General features: G+C 52.2%; 7 pseudogenes; all 7 read right to left on the bottom strand.

Moving 5' to 3' along the window:
* Positions 1-1,828: 1,828 nt before the first annotated feature.
* Positions 1,829-1,945, bottom strand: LOC137307753 (U2 spliceosomal RNA; annotated as a pseudogene).
* Positions 1,946-2,906: 961 nt separating this feature from the next.
* Positions 2,907-3,023, bottom strand: LOC137307752 (U2 spliceosomal RNA; annotated as a pseudogene).
* A 961-nt stretch (positions 3,024-3,984) lies between these two features.
* On the bottom strand, positions 3,985-4,101 carry LOC137307741 (U2 spliceosomal RNA; annotated as a pseudogene).
* Positions 4,102-5,066: 965 nt separating this feature from the next.
* LOC137307734 (U2 spliceosomal RNA) lies at positions 5,067-5,183 on the bottom strand (annotated as a pseudogene).
* Positions 5,184-6,808: 1,625 nt separating this feature from the next.
* On the bottom strand, positions 6,809-6,925 carry LOC137307751 (U2 spliceosomal RNA; annotated as a pseudogene).
* Positions 6,926-7,886: 961 nt separating this feature from the next.
* On the bottom strand, positions 7,887-8,003 carry LOC137307750 (U2 spliceosomal RNA; annotated as a pseudogene).
* A 961-nt stretch (positions 8,004-8,964) lies between these two features.
* Positions 8,965-9,081, bottom strand: LOC137307740 (U2 spliceosomal RNA; annotated as a pseudogene).
* Between the last annotated feature and the right edge of the window lie 919 nt (positions 9,082-10,000).

Here is a 10,000-nt window from a genome sequence, read left to right as displayed (position 1 = left end):
TTTGTTCATTTGGTTTATGAGTTGCCAAGTGTAAATCTGGTTAATGAGTTGCCACTTCAACTTTTCACTGCGGTTGGTTACAGTCGGTGTTCTCGGGCTTAATATTCGCCCCGGGGGGGGGGGGGGGGGGGTGTATAGCGGGCGATGGCCGGTGTGGAGTGCGTTTTTTGGGGGTTGATTTTCACTTTGCCTCGCTGGTGGAATTTGTGGGAGGCAGGCAAGGGGAATGGTGTGGGCTGGTGGGCGGCAAGGGAGATGCTTGCTTCGGGGTGTTATCCTCACTTTGGTCCGCTGGTGAGAGTAGGCAGCGGCAGGCCGGCAGGCAGGCAGGCAGGCAAGTGTGATGTAGTGTGGGGTGCAGTGCAGTGCGGTGCGGTGCTGCCCTGTCGTTTATGAAAGGTTGTAATGACACTGCTTTGCAGCTGACCATGTCCACTGATTTGTGACGCCCGTATGGAGGCTGATATCTCAGGAGGGCCGAGGCCGATTTCCTCCGGGGACGGCTCGTCGCGTGCGGCAGGACGAGGCGCAGCGGACGGTACCGAGCGCTCGGAGGTGCGGCGCTGCCCGCCGGAGGTACAGCGAAAGGCTGCAAACCGCTTTCCGCCTGCTAACTCGGCGGCCGTCAGACCGACCGACTCCGCTTTACCACCGGAGCTAGAGTCGGGCAAGGGGCACCGAAGGGTACCGGAAGGATCGCGTTCGCACGACGGGAAGTCGACTAGCGGGCCGCCGAAAGCGAGCCGGGGGCCCCCGGTTTTTCTGTCCCACCTGGAGACTGATATCTCAGGAAGGCCGAGGCCGATTTCCTCCGGGGACGGCTGGTCGCGTGCGGCAGGACGAGGCGCAGCGGACGGTACCGAGCGCTCGGAGGTGCGGCGCTGCCCGCCGGAGGTACAGCGAAAGTCTGCGAACCGCTTTCCGCCTCCTCTCACCGCACGGCTCTCCTTTTCACCCACTGGCGGATTTTCACCCTCCGACTGCTCGCTACCGTCCGCTGCGCCTGGTCCGGGCCCTGTCCATTGTCATGTTAATGGCAGGGCGGGGCAGGACTGCTTTCACCAGGAACCCGGTTTTCTGGGTCAGAGGTTCCAGGGGACCTGTTTTGTGCGGACTTCCCTGTGTCCGTCCCTCCATGCCTTCCCCCCAGGACTTCCTTCTGAACACCTTTGTCGTTTGAGCGAGGGCCAAAAGCCTGCCTGTGAAAGGGAAGGATCAGCCGGTCAGCCCCCTGTTGGTCGCTGCTGCCAGTGCAGCAGGCGTGCGTGTGTATTCGGCCTCGTGTCCAGGTCCCTCAGGGACTTGAGGCAACTCTCCCCGGTGGTCTCGTGGTCAGGACCGGGCTTCGAATCCCGGTTGGGGGGGGATGACTTTCTGCTGCAGATTAATTGGCACCTCTGAAAGAAAGTCTCCCCTCCTGAGCGTAAAGCTCCACCCTCACCACCACCACCACCGCCACCTTTTCCTCCCCTTGACAAACAGACAGACAGACAGACAGACAGACAGTCAGTCCAGTTCGGGAGCGCAGCTTTCATTTGGAAGCAGACCCTGCTTGTTTAAAGTCAACGACGCCAAGTTATTTTGCACTTTGAATTATATCGCTCCGTGCGAGCGGCACTCAGCCTTGGAGAAGAAAAAAATACCACTGAGCTGAGAAAGTTCTTTTTAAAAAGGTTTCCTTCCACAGCAGCTCTGAGTGAGAGAGAGAGAGAGATATCAGCTTTATTCTCAGTAATAATACACACACACACACACACACACACACACACACACACACACACAGAGACACTGGGAAAGAGCTGATTTTCCTTTTGAATATCTCCCCACGGGGAGCTGCACCGTTCCCAGAAACACTGCAATACTGGGTCGATGCGTGGAGTGGACGGAGCAAGCCCCTATTCCATCTCCCTGTTCTAAAAATCAATTAAAAATAATAATAAATAATATGTGTGTGTGTGTGTGTGTGTGTGTGTGTGTGTGTGTCGGTGTCAGTATCAGTCAGTGAGTCAGTGTCTCTCTCTCTCTCTCTCTCACTCAGAGCTGCTGTGGAAGGAAACTTTTTTAAAAAGAACTTGCATATTGAAAGAAAGATGTGTCTCAAGCTGCCGGGCCCTGTCCATTGTCATGTCAATGGCAGGACTGCTTTCACCAGGAACCCGTTTTTCTGGGTCAGAGGTTCCAGGGGACCTGTTTTGTGCGGACTTCCCTGTGTCCGTCCCTCCCTGCCTGCCTTCCCCCCAGGACTTCCTTCTGAACACCTTTGTCGTTTCAGCGAGGGCCAAAAGCCTGCCTGTGAAAGGGAAGGATCAGCCGGTCAGCCCCCTGTTGGTCGCTGCTGCCAGTGCAGCAGGCGTGCGTGTGTATTCGGCCTCGTGTCCAGGTCCCTCAGGGACTTGAGGCAACTCTCCCCGGTGGTCTCGTGGTCAGGACCGGGCTTCGAATCCCGGTCGGGGGGGATGGCTTTCTGCTGCAGATTAATTGGCACCTCTGAAAGAAAGTCTCCCCTCCTGAGCGTAAAGCTCCACCCTCACCACCACCGCCGCCTTTTCCACCCCTTGACAAACAGACAGACAGACAGACAGTCAGTCCAGTTCGGGAGCGCAGCTTTCATTTGGAAGCAGACCCTGCTTGTTTCAAGTCAACGACGCCAAGTTATTTTGCACTTTGAATTATATCGCTACGTGCGAGCGGCACTCAGCCTTGGAGAAGAAAAAAATACCACTGAGCTGAGAAAGTTCTTTTTAAAAAGGTTTCCTTCCACAGCAGCTCTGAGTGAGAGAGAGAGAGGGAGAGAGAGAGAGAGAGAGATATCAGCTTTATTCTCAGTAATAATACACACACACACACACACACACACACAGAGACACTGGGAAAGAGCTGATTTTCCTTTTGAATATCTCCCCACGGGGAGCTGCACCGTTCCCAGAAACACTGCAATACTGGGTCGATGCGTGGAGTGGACGGAGCAAGCCCCTATTCCATCTCCCTGTTCTAAAAATCAATTAAAAATAATAATAAATAATATGTGTGTGTGTGTGTGTGTGTGTGTGTGTGTGTGTGTCGGTGTCAGTATCAGTCAGTGAGTCAGTGTCTCTCTCTCTCTCTCTCTCACTCAGAGCTGCTGTGGAAGGAAACTTTTTTAAAAAGAACTTGCATATTGAAAGAAAGATGTGTCTCAAGCTGCCGGGCCCTGTCCATTGTCATGTCAATGGCAGGACTGCTTTCACCAGGAACCCGTTTTTCTGGGTCAGAGGTTCCAGGGGACCTGTTTTGTGCGGACTTCCCTGTGTCCGTCCCTCCCTGCCTGCCTTCCCCCCAGGACTTCCTTCTGAACACCTTTGTCGTTTCAGCGAGGGCCAAAAGCCTGCCTGTGAAAGGGAAGGATCAGCCGGTCAGCCCCCTGTTGGTCGCTGCTGCCAGTGCAGCAGGCGTGCGTGTGTATTCGGCCTCGTGTCCAGGTCCCTCAGGGACTTGAGGCAACTCTCCCCGGTGGTCTCGTGGTCAGGACCGGGCTTCGAATCCCGGTCGGGGGGGATGGCTTTCTGCTGCAGATTAATTGGCACCTCTGAAAGAAAGTCTCCCCTCCTGAGCGTAAAGCTCCACCCTCACCACCACCGCCGCCTTTTCCACCCCTTGACAAACAGACAGACAGACAGACAGTCAGTCCAGTTCGGGAGCGCAGCTTTCATTTGGAAGCAGACCCTGCTTGTTTCAAGTCAACGACGCCAAGTTATTTTGCACTTTGAATTATATCGCTACGTGCGAGCGGCACTCAGCCTTGGAGAAGAAAAAAATACCACTGAGCTGAGAAAGTTCTTTTTAAAAAGGTTTCCTTCCACAGCAGCTCTGAGTGAGAGAGAGAGAGGGAGAGAGAGAGAGAGAGAGATATCAGCTTTATTCTCAGTAATAATACACACACACACACACACACACACACAGAGACACTGGGAAAGAGCTGATTTTCCTTTTGAATATCTCCCCACGGGGAGCTGCACCGTTCCCAGAGACACTGCAATACTGGGTCGATGCGTGGAGTGGACGGAGCAAGCCCCTATTCCATCTCCCTGTTCTAAAAATCAATTAAAAATAATAATAAATAATATGTGTGTGTGTGTGTGTGTGTGTGTGTGTGTGTGTGTGTCGGTGTCAGTATCAGTCAGTGAGTCAGTGTCTCTCTCTCTCTCTCTCTCTCTCTCTCACTCAGAGCTGCTGTGGAAGGAAACTTTTTTAAAAAGGACTTGCATATTGAAAGAAAGATGTGTCTCAAGCTGCCGGGCCCTGTCCATTGTCATGTCAATGGCAGGACTGCTTTCACCAGGAACCCGTTTTTCTGGGTCAGAGGTTCCAGGGGACCTGTTTTGTGCGGACTTCCCTGTGTCCGTCCCTCCCTGCCTGCCTTCCCCCCAGGACTTCCTTCTGAACACCTTTGTCGTTTGAGCGAGGGCCAAAAGCCTGCCTGTGAAAGGGAAGGATCAGCCGGTCAGCCCCCTGTTGGTCGCTGCTGCCAGTGCAGCAGGCGTGCGTGTGTATTCGGCCTCGTGTCCAGGTCCCTCAGGGACTTGAGGCAACTCTCCCCGGTGGTCATGTGGTCAGGACCGGGCTTCGAATCCCGGTCGGGGGGGATGACTTTCTGCTGCAGATTAATTGGCACCTCTGAAAGAAAGTCTCCCCTCCTGAGCGTAAAGCTCCACCCTCACCACCACCGCCGCCTTTTCCACCCCTTGACAAACAGACAGACAGACAGACAGACAGTCAGTCCAGTTCGGGAGCGCAGCTTTCATTTGGAAGCAGACCCTGCTTGTTTCAAGTCAACGACGCCAAGTTATTTTGCACTTTGAATTATATCGCTACGTGCGAGCGGCACTCAGCCTTGGAGAAGAAAAAAATACCACTGAGCTGAGAAAGGTCTTTTTAAAACGGTTTCCTTCCACAGCAGCTCTGAGTGAGAGAGAGAGAGAGAGAGAGAGATATCAGCTTTATTCTCAGTAATAATACACACACACACACACACACACACTCAGAGACACTGGGAAAGAGCTGTTTTTCCTTTTGAATATCTCCCCACAGGGAGCTGCACCGTTCCCAGAAACACTGCAATACTGGGTCGATGCGTGGAGTGGACAGAGCAAGCCCCTTTTCCATCTCCCTGTTCTAAAAATCAATTTAAAATAATAATAAATAATATGTGTGTGTGTGTGTGTGTGTGTGTCGGTGTCAGTATCAGTCAGTCAGTCAGTGTCTCTCTCTCTCTCTCCCTCACACTCAGAGCTGCTGTGGAAGGAAACTTTTTTAAAAAGAACTTGCATATTGAAAGAAAGATGTGTCTCAAGCTGCCGGGCCCTGTCCATTGTCATGTCAATGGCAGGACTGCTTTCACCAGGAACCCGGTTTTGTGGGTCAGAGGATCCAAAGGACCTGTTTTGTGCGGACTTCCCTGTGTCCGTCCCTCCCTGCCTGCCTTCCCCCCAGGACTTCCTTCTGAACAGCTTTGTCGTTTAAAATAATAATAAATAATATGTGTGTGTGTGTGTGTGTGTGTGTGTGTGTGTGTGTCGGTGTCAGTATCAGTCAGTGAGTCAGTGTCTCTCTCTCTCTCTCTCTCTCTCTCTCTCTCACTCAGAGCTGCTGTGGAAGGAAACTTTTTTAAAAAGGACTTGCATATTGAAAGAAAGATGTGTCTCAAGCTGCCGGGCCCTGTCCATTGTCATGTCAATGGCAGGACTGCTTTCACCAGGAACCCGGTTTTCTGGGTCAGAGGTTCCAGGGGACCTGTTTTGTGCGGACTTCCCTGTGTCCGTCCCTCCCTGCCTGCCTTCCCCCCAGGACTTCCTTCTGAACACCTTTGTCGTTTAAAATAATAATAAATAGTATGTGTGTGTGTGTGTGTCGGTGTCAGTATCAGTCAGTCAGTCAGTGTCTCTCTCTCTCTCTCTCTCTCTCTCTCACTCAGAGCTGCTGTGGAAGGAAACTTTTTTAAAAAGAACTTGCTTATTGAAAGAAAGATGTGTCTCAAGCTGCCGGGCCCTGTCCATTGTCCTGTCAATGGCAGGACTGCTTTCACCAGGAACCCGTTTTTCTGGGTCAGAGGTTCCAGGGGACCTGTTTTGTGCGGACTTCCCTGTGTCCGTCCCTCCCTGCCTGCCTTCCCCCCAGGACTTCCTTCTGAACACCTTTGTCGTTTCAGCGAGGGCCAAAAGCCTGCCTGTGAAAGGGAAGGATCAGCCGGTCAGCCCCCTGCTGGTCGCTGCTGCCAGTGCAGCAGGCGTGCGTGTGTATTCGGCCTCGTGTCCAGGTCCCTCAGGGACTTGAGGCAACTCTCCCCGGTGGTCTTGTGGTCAGGACCGGGCTTCGAATCCCGGTCGGGGGGGATGACTTTCTGCTACAGATTAATTGGCACCTCTGAAAGAAAGTCTCCCCTCCTGAGCGTATAGCTCCACCCTCACCACCACCGCCGCCTTTTCCTCCCCTTGACAAGCAGACAGACAGACAGACAGACAGTCCAGTTCGGGAGCGCAGCTTTCATTTGGAAGCAGACCCTGCTTGTTTAAAGTCAACGACGCCAAGTTATTTTGCACTTTGAATTATATCGCTACGTGCGAGCGGCACTCAGCCTTGGAGAAGAAAAAAATACCACTGAGCTGAGAAAGTTCTTTTTAAAACGGTTTCCTTCCACAGCAGCTCTGAGTGAGAGAGAGAGAGAGAGAGAGAGATATCAGCTTTATTCTCAGTAATAAAACACACACACACACACACACACACACAGAGACACTGGGAAAGAGCTGATTTTCCTTTTGAATATCTCCCCACGGGGAGCTGCACCGTTCCCAGAAACACTGCAATACTGGGTCGATGCGTGGAGTGGACGGAGCAAGCCCCTATTCCATCTCCCTGTTCTAAAAATCAATTAAAAATAATAATAAATAATATGTGTGTGTGTGTGTGTGTGTGTGTGTGTGTGTGTGTCGGTGTCAGTATCAGTCAGTGAGTCAGTGTCTCTCTCTCTCTCTCTCTCACTCAGAGCTGCTGTGGAAGGAAACTTTTTTAAAAAGAACTTGCATATTGAAAGAAAGATGTGTCTCAAGCTGCCGGGCCCTGTCCATTGTCATGTCAATGGCAGGACTGCTTTCACCAGGAACCCGTTTTTCTGGGTCAGAGGTTCCAGGGGACCTGTTTTGTGCGGACTTCCCTGTGTCCGTCCCTCCCTGCCTGCCTTCCCCCCAGGACTTCCTTCTGAACACCTTTGTCGTTTCAGCGAGGGCCAAAAGCCTGCCTGTGAAAGGGAAGGATCAGCCGGTCAGCCCCCTGTTGGTCGCTGCTGCCAGTGCAGCAGGCGTGCGTGTGTATTCGGCCTCGTGTCCAGGTCCCTCAGGGACTTGAGGCAACTCTCCCCGGTGGTCTCGTGGTCAGGACCGGGCTTCGAATCCCGGTCGGGGGGGATGGCTTTCTGCTGCAGATTAATTGGCACCTCTGAAAGAAAGTCTCCCCTCCTGAGCGTAAAGCTCCACCCTCACCACCACCGCCGCCTTTTCCACCCCTTGACAAACAGACAGACAGACAGACAGTCAGTCCAGTTCGGGAGCGCAGCTTTCATTTGGAAGCAGACCCTGCTTGTTTCAAGTCAACGACGCCAAGTTATTTTGCACTTTGAATTATATCGCTACGTGCGAGCGGCACTCAGCCTTGGAGAAGAAAAAAATACCACTGAGCTGAGAAAGTTCTTTTTAAAAAGGTTTCCTTCCACAGCAGCTCTGAGTGAGAGAGAGAGAGGGAGAGAGAGAGAGAGAGAGATATCAGCTTTATTCTCAGTAATAATACACACACACACACACACACACACACAGAGACACTGGGAAAGAGCTGATTTTCCTTTTGAATATCTCCCCACGGGGAGCTGCACCGTTCCCAGAAACACTGCAATACTGGGTCGATGCGTGGAGTGGACGGAGCAAGCCCCTATTCCATCTCCCTGTTCTAAAAATCAATTAAAAATAATAATAAATAATATGTGTGTGTGTGTGTGTGTGTGTGTGTGTGTGTGTGTCGGTGTCAGTATCAGTCAGTGAGTCAGTGTCTCTCTCTCTCTCTCTCTCACTCAGAGCTGCTGTGGAAGGAAACTTTTTTAAAAAGAACTTGCATATTGAAAGAAAGATGTGTCTCAAGCTGCCGGGCCCTGTCCATTGTCATGTCAATGGCAGGACTGCTTTCACCAGGAACCCGTTTTTCTGGGTCAGAGGTTCCAGGGGACCTGTTTTGTGCGGACTTCCCTGTGTCCGTCCCTCCCTGCCTGCCTTCCCCCCAGGACTTCCTTCTGAACACCTTTGTCGTTTCAGCGAGGGCCAAAAGCCTGCCTGTGAAAGGGAAGGATCAGCCGGTCAGCCCCCTGTTGGTCGCTGCTGCCAGTGCAGCAGGCGTGCGTGTGTATTCGGCCTCGTGTCCAGGTCCCTCAGGGACTTGAGGCAACTCTCCCCGGTGGTCTCGTGGTCAGGACCGGGCTTCGAATCCCGGTCGGGGGGGATGGCTTTCTGCTGCAGATTAATTGGCACCTCTGAAAGAAAGTCTCCCCTCCTGAGCGTAAAGCTCCACCCTCACCACCACCGCCGCCTTTTCCACCCCTTGACAAACAGACAGACAGACAGACAGTCAGTCCAGTTCGGGAGCGCAGCTTTCATTTGGAAGCAGACCCTGCTTGTTTCAAGTCAACGACGCCAAGTTATTTTGCACTTTGAATTATATCGCTACGTGCGAGCGGCACTCAGCCTTGGAGAAGAAAAAAATACCACTGAGCTGAGAAAGTTCTTTTTAAAAAGGTTTCCTTCCACAGCAGCTCTGAGTGAGAGAGAGAGAGGGAGAGAGAGAGAGAGAGAGATATCAGCTTTATTCTCAGTAATAATACACACACACACACACACACACACACAGAGACACTGGGAAAGAGCTGATTTTCCTTTTGAATATCTCCCCACGGGGAGCTGCACCGTTCCCAGAGACACTGCAATACTGGGTCGATGCGTGGAGTGGACGGAGCAAGCCCCTATTCCATCTCCCTGTTCTAAAAATCAATTAAAAATAATAATAAATAATATGTGTGTGTGTGTGTGTGTGTGTGTGTGTGTGTGTGTGTCGGTGTCAGTATCAGTCAGTGAGTCAGTGTCTCTCTCTCTCTCTCTCTCTCTCTCTCACTCAGAGCTGCTGTGGAAGGAAACTTTTTTAAAAAGGACTTGCATATTGAAAGAAAGATGTGTCTCAAGCTGCCGGGCCCTGTCCATTGTCATGTCAATGGCAGGACTGCTTTCACCAGGAACCCGTTTTTCTGGGTCAGAGGTTCCAGGGGACCTGTTTTGTGCGGACTTCCCTGTGTCCGTCCCTCCCTGCCTGCCTTCCCCCCAGGACTTCCTTCTGAACACCTTTGTCGTTTGAGCGAGGGCCAAAAGCCTGCCTGTGAAAGGGAAGGATCAGCCGGTCAGCCCCCTGTTGGTCGCTGCTGCCAGTGCAGCAGGCGTGCGTGTGTATTCGGCCTCGTGTCCAGGTCCCTCAGGGACTTGAGGCAACTCTCCCCGGTGGTCATGTGGTCAGGACCGGGCTTCGAATCCCGGTCGGGGGGGATGACTTTCTGCTGCAGATTAATTGGCACCTCTGAAAGAAAGTCTCCCCTCCTGAGCGTAAAGCTCCACCCTCACCACCACCGCCGCCTTTTCCACCCCTTGACAAACAGACAGACAGACAGACAGACAGTCAGTCCAGTTCGGGAGCGCAGCTTTCATTTGGAAGCAGACCCTGCTTGTTTCAAGTCAACGACGCCAAGTTATTTTGCACTTTGAATTATATCGCTACGTGCGAGCGGCACTCAGCCTTGGAGAAGAAAAAAATACCACTGAGCTGAGAAAGGTCTTTTTAAAACGGTTTCCTTCCACAGCAGCTCTGAGTGAGAGAGAGAGAGAGAGAGAGAGATATCAGCTTTATTCTCAGTAATAATACACACACACACACACACACACACTCA

This window comes from Heptranchias perlo, unplaced genomic scaffold, assembly GCF_035084215.1.
Source record: "Heptranchias perlo isolate sHepPer1 unplaced genomic scaffold, sHepPer1.hap1 HAP1_SCAFFOLD_1099, whole genome shotgun sequence".
Lineage (NCBI taxonomy): Eukaryota > Metazoa > Chordata > Chondrichthyes > Hexanchiformes > Hexanchidae > Heptranchias > Heptranchias perlo.
The sequence above is the reverse complement of the archived record's forward strand: the minus strand, read 5'-3'. Positions and strand labels throughout refer to the sequence as shown.